The sequence below is a fragment of the Heterocephalus glaber genome, unplaced genomic scaffold, assembly GCF_053883595.1.
Source record: "Heterocephalus glaber isolate CG9 unplaced genomic scaffold, H.glaber_assembly_v1.0 deba00001428, whole genome shotgun sequence".
Taxonomy (NCBI): Eukaryota; Metazoa; Chordata; class Mammalia; order Rodentia; family Bathyergidae; genus Heterocephalus; species Heterocephalus glaber.
In genome coordinates this window covers 30,099,360-30,113,230 of record NW_028258293.1, presented here as the reverse complement: position 1 = coordinate 30,113,230, position 13,871 = coordinate 30,099,360, and the positions used below count along the sequence as shown (strand labels likewise).

Below are 13,871 nucleotides of genomic sequence, written 5' to 3'. Positions count from 1 at the left end.
TGGCAGATGAAGCCCCCAGCATGATACAGTCCCTTCTGCTCAGTTACCTGGCTGCAGCTCTTGCTTCTTCTCTTGTGTGTCCACTTCTCCCCTCCACAAGTATACTGCAATAGCTCCCATCTAGAAGTCCCCAACTCTACCATCTCCTCCACCTCCTGCCCCACTTCTCTGCTCACTGCACAGCAAAACTCTTAGAAGGGCTTTCTGTGCTCATGCTTTTCCAAGCTCACCTCCCATCTGTCCTCTCTTGCTCCACACTTGTGTGTTTTGTACTTGTGGTACTCCTTTGACAGATGAAAAATCAAAACAGAAGCTCTTTGAGATACTAGGCTTCCAAACAACTCCACTTTCCTGATGGAAATCAATGAATGCTTACTTAATGGAGGTGTTAGTAGTTTTTGTGATATTGATTATCAGTAAATCAAGAGTCGAGAAAACTCACTGCAGTGGGATCTGGGTTACTTGGAGAAGTGCTGCTTCAAACTGTTTTAACAGCTGGGGTTTTAGCTCAGTGGTTCCAGCGCTTGCCTTGCAAGCACAAGGACCCGAGTTCGATCCCCGGTACCAAAACAAACCAAACAAACTGTTTTAACAGTGTCAGAAGCACCTGGCTCAGCAGAAAGCTTCTCCCAAATCACCTGTGTGACATTCCACAAAACTGCCCTTGGTAAGATTGCCAATGGCCTCCTGGTTGCTAAATCCAGGGGTCAATTCTCAGATCTCATCCTGACCTATTAGACATGGTTCATTGTTCCATTTCCCTCGAAACCATTTGGCCCATGGACATACTTTACTGGTTTTTTTCCTAGCTCTTTAGCTGCTCCTTCATGGTCTCCTTTGTGGCTCCTAACCTTAATGGTTGAGCCATCCCATCCCCAGTCCTTGGCCCTTCTTTCTGATCTCCACATTCACTCTCTTTGAGATCTCATCTATGCTCATTACCCCACCTACACAGAGAGGACTTCCAACTATGCATCCAGCTCTGACTTCTTCTTGGGCCTCTAGACTTAACATCTGGATAGCTACTACCTCCATCACAGCATGTTGTAAATTGAACTTGATTTCCTCAACTGCCCACACCAGATCTTCTACTCTTTCTCATCCAGTAAAGGGTAACTCCATTTGCGCAGTTGCTCAGGCCAAATTCAGAGCCACACTATATTCTTTTCATTCCTCTCCATTTATATCTATCAATCACCATATTAGGGTGGTTCTTCTAAATCAATCCTTTTAAATATAAACTTTGATTTGAGGTATATTATTTGTATGAGTTAGCTTTCTGTCACTATAGCAAAATACCTGAGGTAATTAACCTATTCCAGTTCACAATTGATTGACTCCATTGCTTTTGGACTTGTGGCAAGTTAGAACATGATGGTGGGAGCATGCAGCAGAGCAAAATCACTCATCTCATGGCCAGAAAGCAAAAGAAAAAAGAGGAAGGGGATGAGGCTCCACATTCCCCTTCAAGGGCACAATGCCAGTGACTTAAAGACTTCCCTCTGAGCCCTACCTCTTAAAAATTATATCACCTCCCTATACACCATCTTGAGGACCAAGCCTTTAATACCCAGACCTTTTGGAAGACACTTATTGAAATCATAGCACCACATATACAGAAAAATCACAAGTGTAAAGCATCTTGCATTTTCGCAGTGAACACATTCATGTTGTCACCGCTCTGGTCAATGAACAGAACATCACCAGTTCCCCTCACACTGTTGTCAGTCTCAGCTCCTCCCTGTAGTTGACCACCATCCTCATCTGTTTTTAAACTTTATAAAGAGTGAATCATGTAGTATACACTATTTTGAGACTTATTTGGCTCAAGATTATGCTTGAATCTACATCATATGAATCTATAGTGCATTTGTTCTCTTCTCAGTGTAGTATTTCATAATGTGAATATACCACCATTTACCAATTTTACTCAAGAGGCATTTGTGATATTACCTGTTTCTGGCCACTATGAATTATGTGCTATGAGCATTCTTGTACATGTCTTCTGGTACACATTTGTGCACATTTCTGTTGGTTATGTGCCTGGGAGTAGAGTTGCTGGAGGTCATGATACAAAGCTATGCAGTTTTCTAAAGTGGTGGTAACACATTTACCCTTCCTTCAGCCTTATGTGAAAATTCTGATTGTTGCACAGTCTCCTCAACATTGTAACCATTTTACTCCGTGTGTAATGGTACTTCATTATGTTAGAATATTTTTCTAATAATGAATAGGGTTGAGCACATTTTTGGGGGCCATTTTCTGGGAAGTTCTTATTCTAATCTCTTGTTAGTTTAAATATCCCTTGATATTTTCACCTCCACAGCCAGCTCCTTTTATAGACTGACTCTAGTTTGCTTGCTGGTCTCTCTGTCACTCTATTTCTTTTTTCCTTTCCAGAATCTCAACACAGCCAGAGGAACTGCTGGGGTCAAGAGTACATAAATGTTTGAGCTGCCATCGAGCAGCCCAGCGTGGTGATCCCGGCCCCCGGCCCCTCGCGGACCTCCTCCTACGTTGAGTACGCTCCAGCCAGCTGGACCTACGCCCAGTGACAGTAAGCCGCTTCGCCGGCAGCAGCCACCACCTTCGTGGGCTACCGCTACCCGGCCGCCCTGCCGCAGGCCCTGTCGGCTGCCGCCCTCGCGGGCACCACCTTCCTGTAGTATCAGGCGCTACAGCTGCAGCCCGACCAGATACAGTGAGGCCCGGCCCGCCGGGGACCGCGGTGCCACCAGCATTCGGGTCTCCGAAGGCTCGGGGATGCCGCCTGACACCCACCAGGGCGTCCTGCGGGGCTGGGCAACACCCCCGTGCCGTGCGGTGGCTTCTGGGGCGGTCTGAGAAGTGCAGTGACCCTGTGGCAGGTGCCTGCCTGCACTAGGAGCTGGGCGCCCCCTCTTCCAGCCCCCACCCCGCACAGCATCGCCGCAGGCAGCCGTCCCCTCCCTCGAAAGGCTGAGGCTGTTTTCCTGTTGTAATTGTTTTGCTACAAAAATGATTTCAGAATTGGAAAAAAAAAATTATCCAGACTGTTTTCCAGATTGGTCACATCAATCTGCCCTCCCCCTCCCCACTGATGTATGGGAGAGAGACCTCCATGGATCCACATCCTTTCCATAGGTGGCATGGCTTTTGTTGTTGTTGTTGTTGTGTGTGTGTGTAAAATGGTACCTTGTTTTGTGTTTCCTGATCACTAACGTTGTACTCTCTTTATTTATAGTTATTTCCTCTTGTGAAAAGTTTGGCCTTACAAAAAAGTTTGACCCATGTCTTTGTAGTGTTTTTTGAACACATTTGAAGAAGGTTTTCAATGCAGACCTGGTGAGATATCGTAAATCTCTTCTCCTAGCTTTTAGCTTGCCTTTTAAGGTGTTAACTGATGGACAGATATTTAAAATTCTAATGTGGTCATATATCAGGTTTTTATTAGATATTCATTGTTTGATCTGATTTGGGAAAGCTTTTTCTATTTATATTTTCCATTTAAATTTTAAACATTTGCTTTTGATATGCAAGTTCTTAACATTGAATTTTTTTATATAGTAGAAGCTAGATTCTAATTTTATCTTTTAACATATGGATAACCATTTTTGTGAGTTCCATTTGTTGAACATGGCCCCTTTCTTGCCCAATGATATGGTATGCCACTTCTGTCACATAGCAGAGTTCTATACATGCCTGGTCTGGGCTTTATTCTCACCCATTAGTCAATATATCTACCTCTGCACACCACCACACCATCTTAATTATTTAGTTCTAGTATCTGGGAGAGGGGCTGCCTCTTTGCTTTCCTATCTTAGAAGTATCCAGGCTAACAACTGATCATTTACTCTTCCATATATATTTTAGAATTATTTTAATTAATTTCAAAATCTTGCAATGTTGTACTCTCATTGAGTCCACAGCTTCTTTTGAGGACACACACGTGTGAAAAAACTGAGAATGCATTAAATTTATAAATTAAATAAGGAGGAACTGACTTTTGTGTATTGACCATCTACCCTGAGACCTTGCTATTTTTACTTATTAGCTCCAGGAGACTTTTTGTAGATTCTTGGGGGGTTTTCTTCATAGATAACCATGTTACCTGTGAGTCAAGATAGTCTTACTTCTTCCTTCTCAGTCTGTATGGCTTTTATTTCTTTTTCTGTGTTATTAAATTCTTGATTTTAAGAGGAAAGTATCGTTTCTCACCATGGAGCATGAGGTTATCTATAGGTTACTTGTAAATGTAATCTATCAAACTGAGGAAGTTCCCCTCTACACCTAGTTATTCAAGAGTTCTAATTGTGAATGGGTGGTGGGCTTTGGCAAATACTTCTCTGCATGAATAGATACGATTGTATGATTTTTTTTTCTTCTTGAGCCTTTTGATATGGTGAGTTGGTTTTTGAATACAGAACTAAGGTTTAGTTAAATAAGTTTTGGGCCTTCTTATTTCAGAGCTTTCTTTCCCTTTATCACACTCTCCATTCCACAATTATAACTGGTTTCCTTTTTTGAACAGTTCATGAAATCCACAAGCTCAGAAAACTCATGTCCTCAATATGAGAGAATCTAGGCTACAGAAAGATCCAGAAGAGAGGAAGTGAATAAGGAGCAGAAAGAAGAGAAAAGAGCCAGAGGAAGAGCCTGCAAGGCCAGCAGGGAGGAGCAACTCCCTCTGGTGGTCATTCTGGGAAGCTGCGGGCGAGATGTTCTGCTCCCAAGGTGAAGCCGGAGAGGGCGCAAGAGAGGCCTGAGTAACCAACTGGGTGGAGGCCAGCAGTTTAATCACAAAGAGGACTCCTGGGTCTAGTGCTTGTGGTTTTGGTTGGAGAAGGGCTGTCTGTCCCTCTGCAGGCCTTGTGTGGATGGAGGCTCCTGAGCTCTCTAATACTATTATATTGAGCCCCAGCCCAACCTGTGACAGGTGTGCTCTGGAGTGTGGCTCTGTAAGGAAGGAGTTCTGTCATTTCCAGAGGAGGAAACAAATGCAGAGTAATAATGGTTTGTTTGAATGACAACACGTTGACCCCATCCAGGGCCTGGACTTCTCTTTTCACTCACATTCTCACTAGGTGACCTTGATTGTGCCATGGTTTTAAAGTCATCCTCACACAATAACTCCCAAGTCTGTGGCTCCAGATGCCAGAGTGAGCCCTTCACTTGGACATCTCGGAGGCCTCTCTGACTTGACCTGTCCAACATGGACTCTGGGCCCTCTTCCCTCCCCATCCCCATCCCCAAGAGCTCTCTGATCTCCCCCTTACAGAAAATGGCACCATCATCTCCCAAGTGCTAGAGGCGGAAACACAGAGATATTCTAGATTCTTCCTTTATCTGCCCTTCCCCTTCAACCCATCAGCAGGTCCTGTCACTTCTAGTTCTAAAACACAGCTTGAGCTCACCCACTTCTCATCCGTTTCCCCTCTCTGCATCACCATCACCTACAGGGAGCACTACAGGAGCCTCCGTGCAAATGTTCCTACTTCTCTTGTGGGCTTATTCATTCAACAGTCATCACAAGAGCACATACTACTGACACACTTCCCTGTACCACACCTACATGACCACTTCAAAACTCTTCACTGTGGCCCACAAGCACCCACATGACCTGTCTTTCCAGCAGCCTGTCCTGCTGAGCTCCCCCTCTCCTCCACCCATGTTCACTGAGGTTTAGCCACACTGCCTTCCTGTCATCCTTTCAGCTCTTCAAATGCTGTATTTCTTGCCAACAGAGGGCCTTTCCTTGTGTTGTTCCTTCTGCCTGGAATGTTCTTTCTCGGCCTTTGTTTTGCTAACTTTTTCTCCCTGAGGTCTTGGTTTAAATGCTGCCTTCTTGGAATACCCTGCTACTCCCTCTCCCTATACCCTGGATATCTCCTCCATGTCCTTTATGTCTTGAAATCAGTGAATTTGAAACTTATATCTTTTTTTGAGGGGTACTGGGGATCAAACTCAGGACCCTGTGTTTGAGAGGCAGGCACAGTGCCACTGAGCTAAATCCCTGGCCTGTAACTTATGCCTTTTACAGGGGGTGGTACACTCCTTTGGGGCAGCAGAAAGGACTATTTACCTCACATGTCTACATTCACCTAGCACCTGGAAGAGGTGTTTATTGAATAGGGAACATGGAGCTAAGGCTGTCTCTCACCACCTGTAGCCTTTCTAAGAGCTGAAGGACATGTTTAGTCTCCAGGGTTTCTTTTCATCAGGCTAAGCCCCCTGTGCAGTAGTGTCTGTGTAGTAGTGTCCAGATTGTTTTCTGTGTACATCATGATCTCAGAAAGGCTCCACCATGAATTAAGTTTAGAGAGTCAGAGTACACAGCATGGTAAAGGCTCTGAGAGGCCTGCTATAAAGAGCCCATTTAGTGTTGCTCAAATTGGCTGTTCCCAGCCTTCTTTGCCTAATTATTGGGAAGAAATTGAATGGGCTCAGGAGCTGTGGCCAGCTTCTGCCCAGGGACTGCTGTGGAGGCAGTGGGTGGGGGTAGGGGGTGCACTGGAGCCTGGGCCTTGGGCCAGACAGGGTCCTGCGGCTGTGTGGCTCTCCATGGCTGGTGCTGATGAACATGCTGGGCACCTATGGTAGGCTAAATAAAGTGCCCCCAATGATGTTCACATCTTAATCCCAGAAACTGGGCACTATACTTTTTATGGCAAGAGGGATTTTACAGGTGTGACTAAGTTAAAAAATTTAATTACCTGGGATTGGCATCTGTCGTCTGGATATGCTCAATGGAATCATGGTGATCCTTGTAAGAGGGATCAGAGGGTCAGAGCTGCAGGACAAGGTTATGTGATGATGGAAGCAGAGATTGGAGTGATGGACTTTGAAATGTGGAGGAAGAGCTCACAGGCCAAGGAACACAGGCAGCTGCTAGAAACTCAAAAGACAAGAGAAGAGATCCTCCCTGCAGAGCAGCCTTTCCGATTATGTAACTTTAGACTGATTTCCAGATTTCTGGCCTCCAGAACTATAAGAGAATAATTCCATGTTTTAAGCCTTTTGGGTTGTGATGATTTGTTAAGCAGCTGCAGGAAATGAATACAGCACCTAACAGGGCTTCACTATGGCTTGGTTCTAAAGGGTTTTTTCTCTCTCTCCCTGACAGCCATGGCAAAATCCCTAGCCCATGAGACTGTGCTCCAGGAGCCAGCCTGTCCTGTCTGCTCAGAGCAACCCTTCCCCACGTGGATCCTGGCCCACTTTCAAGAACCAGGTCAAACACCACTTCCTTCAGGACGCTTGCCATGACCCTGCCAGGCAGAAAGGGATACCCATAGCACTCAAAGTAGGGAACTCTTTCCACTCTAGGTTCCTGTCTCACTCCCCACAAACCTGGGAACATCTGCAGAGGTTTTTTTGCTGTTTTTGCAGTGCTGGAATAGAACCTAGGGCCTCACACATGCTGGGCGATCACTTTACCACTGAGCTGCACCCCCAGCCCTCCCCCCCCAGGGTTTTGCAAATGGAATAAATAGTGTATATGTGAAAGCCCAAGGCGATAAAGGGCTGTGCCTCAGGAGCCTCCAGTGAAATAAGTGTGTGCTTTCTTGGCCCTGGGGCTCTCATCTGTACATTCACCTTTGACCCACCTTGTGGTGCTAAGATGTCACTTTGCATCCTGGACAGTTTCCTTTGGATGCCCCCAAGCCCTTCAAGCCTTCTGTCCCTAAGTGACAACATCTCCAAGCACCTACTGCTCATGCATTCATTGTCTGTGGCTGGCACCATCACTCCACAATTCTGGGATTACCCAAGCCCTTCCTTCTTCTTCATCCCAACATTTTGTTCCTTAGAAGGTCTGAGCATTTCTACCTGAGACACATCTCCCATATCATCTTGGAGGCAGTAAACAAGACAGGCAAGATCTTGGGAGAACTCTAAGAATTTTGCAGGCAATACTGGGGTAGAAGGTGGGGTAACAAGAAATAAGCAAGTAAAAAATGAGCAAGATAATTCCAGAGCAGAATGAGTGATACATTAGGGAAGTAGAGTGATGAAAGAGAACTAAGAATCCTCACATTAGGAAAGATGGGTAGAAAGGTTTGTTTGAAGATGTATTGTTAAGTAAGACCCAGAGGATGAGCACGAGCTGGTCAAGTAAAGAGCTGAAAGAACAGCAGAGCAGCCAGCAAGTGCAAAGGCTCTGGGCTGTGAAGAACCTGCTGTATTGCATTTACAGAAAGGCAGCAGTACAACTACAGGGCAGTGAAGAGGGAGAGACTGTAGGAGAGGAGGTTGCTCACAGACCTGAGCAAGGTCATGCAGGGTCTTGAAGGTCATGTAAAGAGTCTAGGTTTTGGTCTGGGGATTTAGCTCAGTGGTTTCACCGCCTGCTGCGCAAGCATGAGGACCCAAGTTCCATCCCCAGTACCAAACAAACAAACAAACAAACAGAGTCTAGGTTTTATTCTAGGAGCAATAGAAAGGTACTGAAGTGTCTTAAACATGATATGAATGGCTTGATCTCTCTGACAGTTAGGCAAGAAGCCCCAGATTCACAGGTGAGTTGAGTCAAGTGACTAGGAAAGGAATAAGTCCAACTCCATTTGCAGTGGCATAGAGCACAGAAAAGGAAAACATCCAAACGCTTTTTGTGAAGTCATCAAAACATTAGTGGTCACTCTGCAAAAAGGTGCAACAAAAAAAGAAAAGAATGGATTAAGCTTATTTATGAATATTAATATCAAGAAATTCTTACCATTTTAGTAAACCATATTTTAAAAATATCAAATTAGTATTCTACCAAAAAGGCAAGAATGGCTTAATATGAATAACCACTATTATAATTAAATATGTTGACAAATCAAAGTTTAAAAGATACAATCATCTTTAAAAAGACTGAAAAAGCACTTTATAAATTTATGATCTGTCCTTGATTTTTACGCTTTCTTAGTCAAATAAAAGTGGATGGATAGTCTCTAAATATTTTATGGCAAAAGTCAGCATCATGCTTAATGGTGAGTTACTAGAAACATTCTCATAAAAGTCAGAAACAATTCTAGAGATAAAGTAAAAGCAATTGGATAAGAGAAAGAAATAAGGGGTATAAAAATGAGAAAAGAGGAAAAATTGTCATTTATGTAAACAATAAATTCAAGATAATCTATGGCCTATTAAAACTAGAGAGTTTAGTGTGGTTGCTGAAATGAGATTAGTATATGCAAAAAAATCAACAGTTATGTTGTCTATAATTACAATTTAAAATGATGAATGTGCTAGGTATGGCGGCACATTCTTGTAACTCAGTTGCTTAGGAGGCTAAGGCAGGAGGATCACAAGTTCAAGATCAGCCTAGGCAACTTAGGTAGACCCTATCTCAAAATAAATAAATAAATAAATAAATAGGCTTAGGATACAGCTCAGTGGGAGAGTGCCTGCCCAGCATACCCAAGGTGAGGCCCTGGGGTCAATTCCCCAGTACTGAAATTTAAAAATATATGGATATGATTTTCTAAATATGTCATTTCAAAGAAGCATTGAAAAGCTGTTCAGTATTGCTAGACACTAGGGACATGCAAATTGAAACCATGATAAGTGCTATACTTTGATCTTGAATATCACTCAAAGGCCCATGTGTTGAAGGCTTCGTCTCAGCCCATAACACTACTGGGAAATGGTGGAACCTTTAGGAGGTAAGACATAACGGAAGGAAGTTAGGTCATTGCAGGTACAGCCTTAAAGAGACTCCAGCTCCTCTTCCTTTCTCATTTTTTCCCAACAGCCATGAGGAAAAGAGGCCTCCTCTGCCATGTGCTTCTGCCATGTTGTGTAGCCCATCACAGCCCCAAAGGCAAGGGTGCCAAGAAATCAGACTGAAGCCTCTAAAACCATGAGCCTAAATGAATCTTTCCTTATTATAAGTTGATTATCTCAGATATTTTGTCACAGGGACAAAAAGCTGACTAATACAGTAAGATATCACTGAACACCTGTTAGAATGGCTAAAATAAAGAGCACTGAGGTTACCAAATGCTAGCAAGGACATAGAACAATTAAATCTCTCATCCATTGCTAGCAAGAATGCAAAATAACACAGCCACTCTGGAAATCAGTCTGGCAACTTCTTAAAAAGTTAGACATAATATACAAGACCGCAATTGTACTCTCTGAGCATTAAACTGAGAAATGAAAACATGTTCAGAGAAAAACTTGTACATGAATAGAGGTATAACGCCTTCATATCCCCAAATGTCCTTCCATAGGTGAATGTCCTAACCATATCTGGACATATCAGCATAGATAAATCTCAAATTCCTATTGATGAGTGAAAGAGGCACATTGTAAGAGCTTCTCTTTTTTTGTACCAGGGATCGAACTTAGGAACTTGCGCTTGTGAGGCAGGTGGTGGAAAAAAACATGCTTAATACAAGTTTGTATATATTTAAGAAAAGTACAAAAACTTGCACTTAGACCATCTTCCAGATAGTGGAAAAACTGGAGGAAGAAACACAGGGAGTGGGTTCAGTTTGGAATTTAAAATCTATCTGTGTCATTTTATTTAAGGGAGCTACAGAACTATCATCAAGGAACTCCCAACTGAGAAAATCTGGAGCAATATGATTACTTTTTTATCAAAGTAAAAGTGAGAGTAATGGATTAAACCCATTAATAAATACAAATTCATTAACCTATATTGGCATAAACAAAGATATCAGCTAGCAAATGTTGAAAGAACAATGGAGTTAGAAAACATTATTTGACAAACACAATTGTTAAAATTATGTCAAGTGAGAGCCATCTATTATTGTTAAACTAGTAGATGAAAGTTTAATGAGTCATAGGAGGCTGTAGAATCTCAAGGTATCTGTCTTTAGTATCATATCTGGATATTATAATAAATGAAAAAATTTGGAATATTTAGCTAAAGATCTGGGATCTTAAGTTGTTTTAAAATATATTTTTAAAATGCTGTCATATGGTAGTCTCAAGGAAAGCTAAACGTTGTAAGAATTCTTATGTTGGTGCAGAAAAAGGAAGAACTTTATCCTGTGTCTTAGATTGGGCTACTGCAACAGAATACTACACACATTTATTTCTCTCAGTTCTGGAACCTCAGAAGTCCAAGGTCACGATGCTGGCAGACCCAGTGCTTCCTGGCTTGCAGATGCCATCATCTTCTCATTGCATAGTCGCATGGCGGAGGAAGAGAGCTCCAGTCTCTTTCTCTTCTTGTAAGGACACTGGTCCCATCATGCAGGCTCCACCCTCATGACCTCATCTGTACCTCCCCCAAAGCCCCACTTCCTAATACCTTAAGGATTTTTAACATGTGACTTTTGAGGGACACAAACACGCAGTCCACACAGTCTGCAACAACAACCAACCAAGAAACATACATATATTCTAGGATTCCCAGATTCTAGGATGCTTAGCATTCATTGATTCTAGGACTTGAGGCAGTATCATCCATAACATTCTATTACTCAGATTGTAGGACTTCTAATAAATATTCTATGGTTATAGGATTCAATCATTCTTTTATTCTAATTTCAGGACTCAAAGAAGCCATCATTCTGTTATAATTCTGTTGTAATTTCTGTGGTCAGCCCAGCCATAGCAGAAGCACTGAGGTACTGTATTTGCTGCTAATCTTCATAGAATTTTATAACTGAAAAGCCAAATCCATTAAACCCTAACTTGTGTCTGGAATCCACTTTTCCCTGGTTGTATTCATAGGAATAGAGGGAAGGCTCTTGAAATTTTACTATGTAGTGCTCTCTTCATGATAAGGATTTTTTGGCAGATATCCTGTGACATATTAGGGAAGTTCTAGTTTGCCAAGAGGTATTAAAAAATTGATTATTGATTGTCAACTTCAACAATGTCTTTTGAAATATGCCTACCTGAGATTATTTCATTTTAATCTGTTGTGTGTGGTATTGTATCTATAGGTTTTCTGTTATTAAGCCAGTATTTCCTCTTGGTATAACACTGCTGAATATTGATAATTATATTCATGTAACACTCTAGATTATGTTTGCTGCTCTTTTATTTAGGATTTTTATGTTCATGATTGACTTATGGTTTTTCTTTCACATATTATATTAGTTGTTTTCACACAGCTATTATGTCAACTTCCTAGAGTGAGATAGAAATTCTTCCCCCTTTTCTGTCCTATGGAATAATTTATATAACAAAGATGCTCTATTCCATGAAAGTTTTGCGGGATTCACCTATAAAGTCAAATGGATCAGGTGTTTGATTTTATCTTGCTTTATGGTCATTTTTGAGTAGATTTAAATTACTGGTTCAATTTATTGAACTACTGAGATTTCCTATTCTTTCTAAAATTGATTTTAGTAAAATATTTTCGTGTAAAACTTCTCTATTTCTGGTAGGTATACTAATAACCTATTGCTGCATTAAAGTTTGCCCCTAAATCAATAAAATGATAACAATTTATTTTGTGGGCATCAACAAACTGATCCTGAAGGTATAAGAAGAGGCAAAGGAGCAGAACAGCTAACATGATGTGGAAGGGGAAGAACAAAGATGGGGGGCTGATTACCCAACTTTAAGACTCTCTATGGCTACCCTAAACAATACAATGTCATGCTGGCAAAAGAACAGATAAATGGAACAGAACAGAAAGCCCAGAATTAGAGCCACATAAACATATTCAATTAACCTTTGGCAAAGGACCAAAGGACAATGGAGCCAAGATAATCTTTTCAACGAGTATGGGAGCAATTCACAAGCAAAAACAATTCATCTTGACACAAACCTTAAGCCCTTTACAATGAATTCAAAATGGAAGCATAGCCCTCACTGTAAACGTAAAACTATAAAACTCTTAGAACTAGGAGAAATTGTAGGTGACCTTGTCTATGTCAATGGCATTTTAGATATAACACCAAAGGCACAATCTGTGAAAGAAAGAATTGAAAAGTTGAACTTCATTAGAACTAAACATTTCTGATCTTCAAAAGATATGAAGCCAATTCACAAACTAGGAAGAGATATTTGTAAAAGACATACCTAATAAAGAACTGTGATTGAAAACCTACAAAGAACTCTTAAAATGCAACAATAAGAAAATGAATGCAAACAGACACCTCACCAAAGAAAATGTAATCAGACAAATAGGCATATAAAATATGCTCAACATTATATGTCATTAAGGACTTGCAAATTAAAACAATGAGATACCACTATAAGAATGGTAAAAATTCCAAACCCTGACAACACTAAATGCCTGAAAGAATGTGGGGCAATGAGAACTCACATTTGTTGGCAGTGAGAACCAAAATGGTATAGCCACTATGGAAGACAATTTGGCAGTTTCTTACAAAACTAAGCATATTCTTACGGTATGATCTAGCAATTGTGCTGTGTGCCAGAAAGTTAACCTTGTTAACATGACTGGATTAAGAGAGTCCCCTGATGTTCAAAGCTGTTAGAAGGTGGAGGAGGTTGGTCATCAGGGTGTGCCTTTGGAGGGTAAGAAGCAGACCACGGACTGAAACCTTGGAAACCATGAGCCAAATAAATGTTTTCTCATTTCAGTTGTGGGTGTCAGGTATTTGGCTCTGGCAATGGTAAAATTCACCCATATATGCTCTTTGGTAGTTACCCAAAGGAATTAAAAACTTATATCCATATAAACACTTGTGCCCAGATGTTCTTACAGCTTAATTCATAATTACTGAAATTTGGAAGCAACTGAAATGTTTTCCATAGGACAGTAGGTAAATAAACTGTGGTACATCCAGGTAAAGGAATGTTGTATGACACTGAAAAGAAATGAGCTATCAAGTCATAAAAAGACATGAGCAAAACTTAAATGCATATTACTAAGTGGAACGCCAATCTGAAATGCATACCTTTGATTCCACTACATTCTGGAAGAGGAATAGTTACGGTAAAACATTGTC

At 41.5% G+C, this 13,871-nt stretch overlaps 1 long non-coding RNA gene across 2 annotated transcripts in view; it reads left to right on the top strand.

The window, feature by feature from the left end:
* Window positions 1-11,966, top strand: part of LOC110345577 (uncharacterized) — a 50,514-nt gene extending 38,548 nt beyond the window's left edge. Inside the window, exons 3-5 of one of the 2 annotated variants that reach the window (XR_015451491.1) lie at window positions 2,401-2,557; window positions 3,224-3,324; window positions 4,511-11,966. This is a non-coding gene — a long non-coding RNA (uncharacterized LOC110345577). Of the gene's footprint in view, window positions 1-2,400; window positions 3,325-4,510 lie in introns of both variants that reach the window. The other variant, XR_015451490.1, reaches the window with a different exon arrangement.
* Window positions 11,967-13,871: the final 1,905 nt, after the last annotated feature.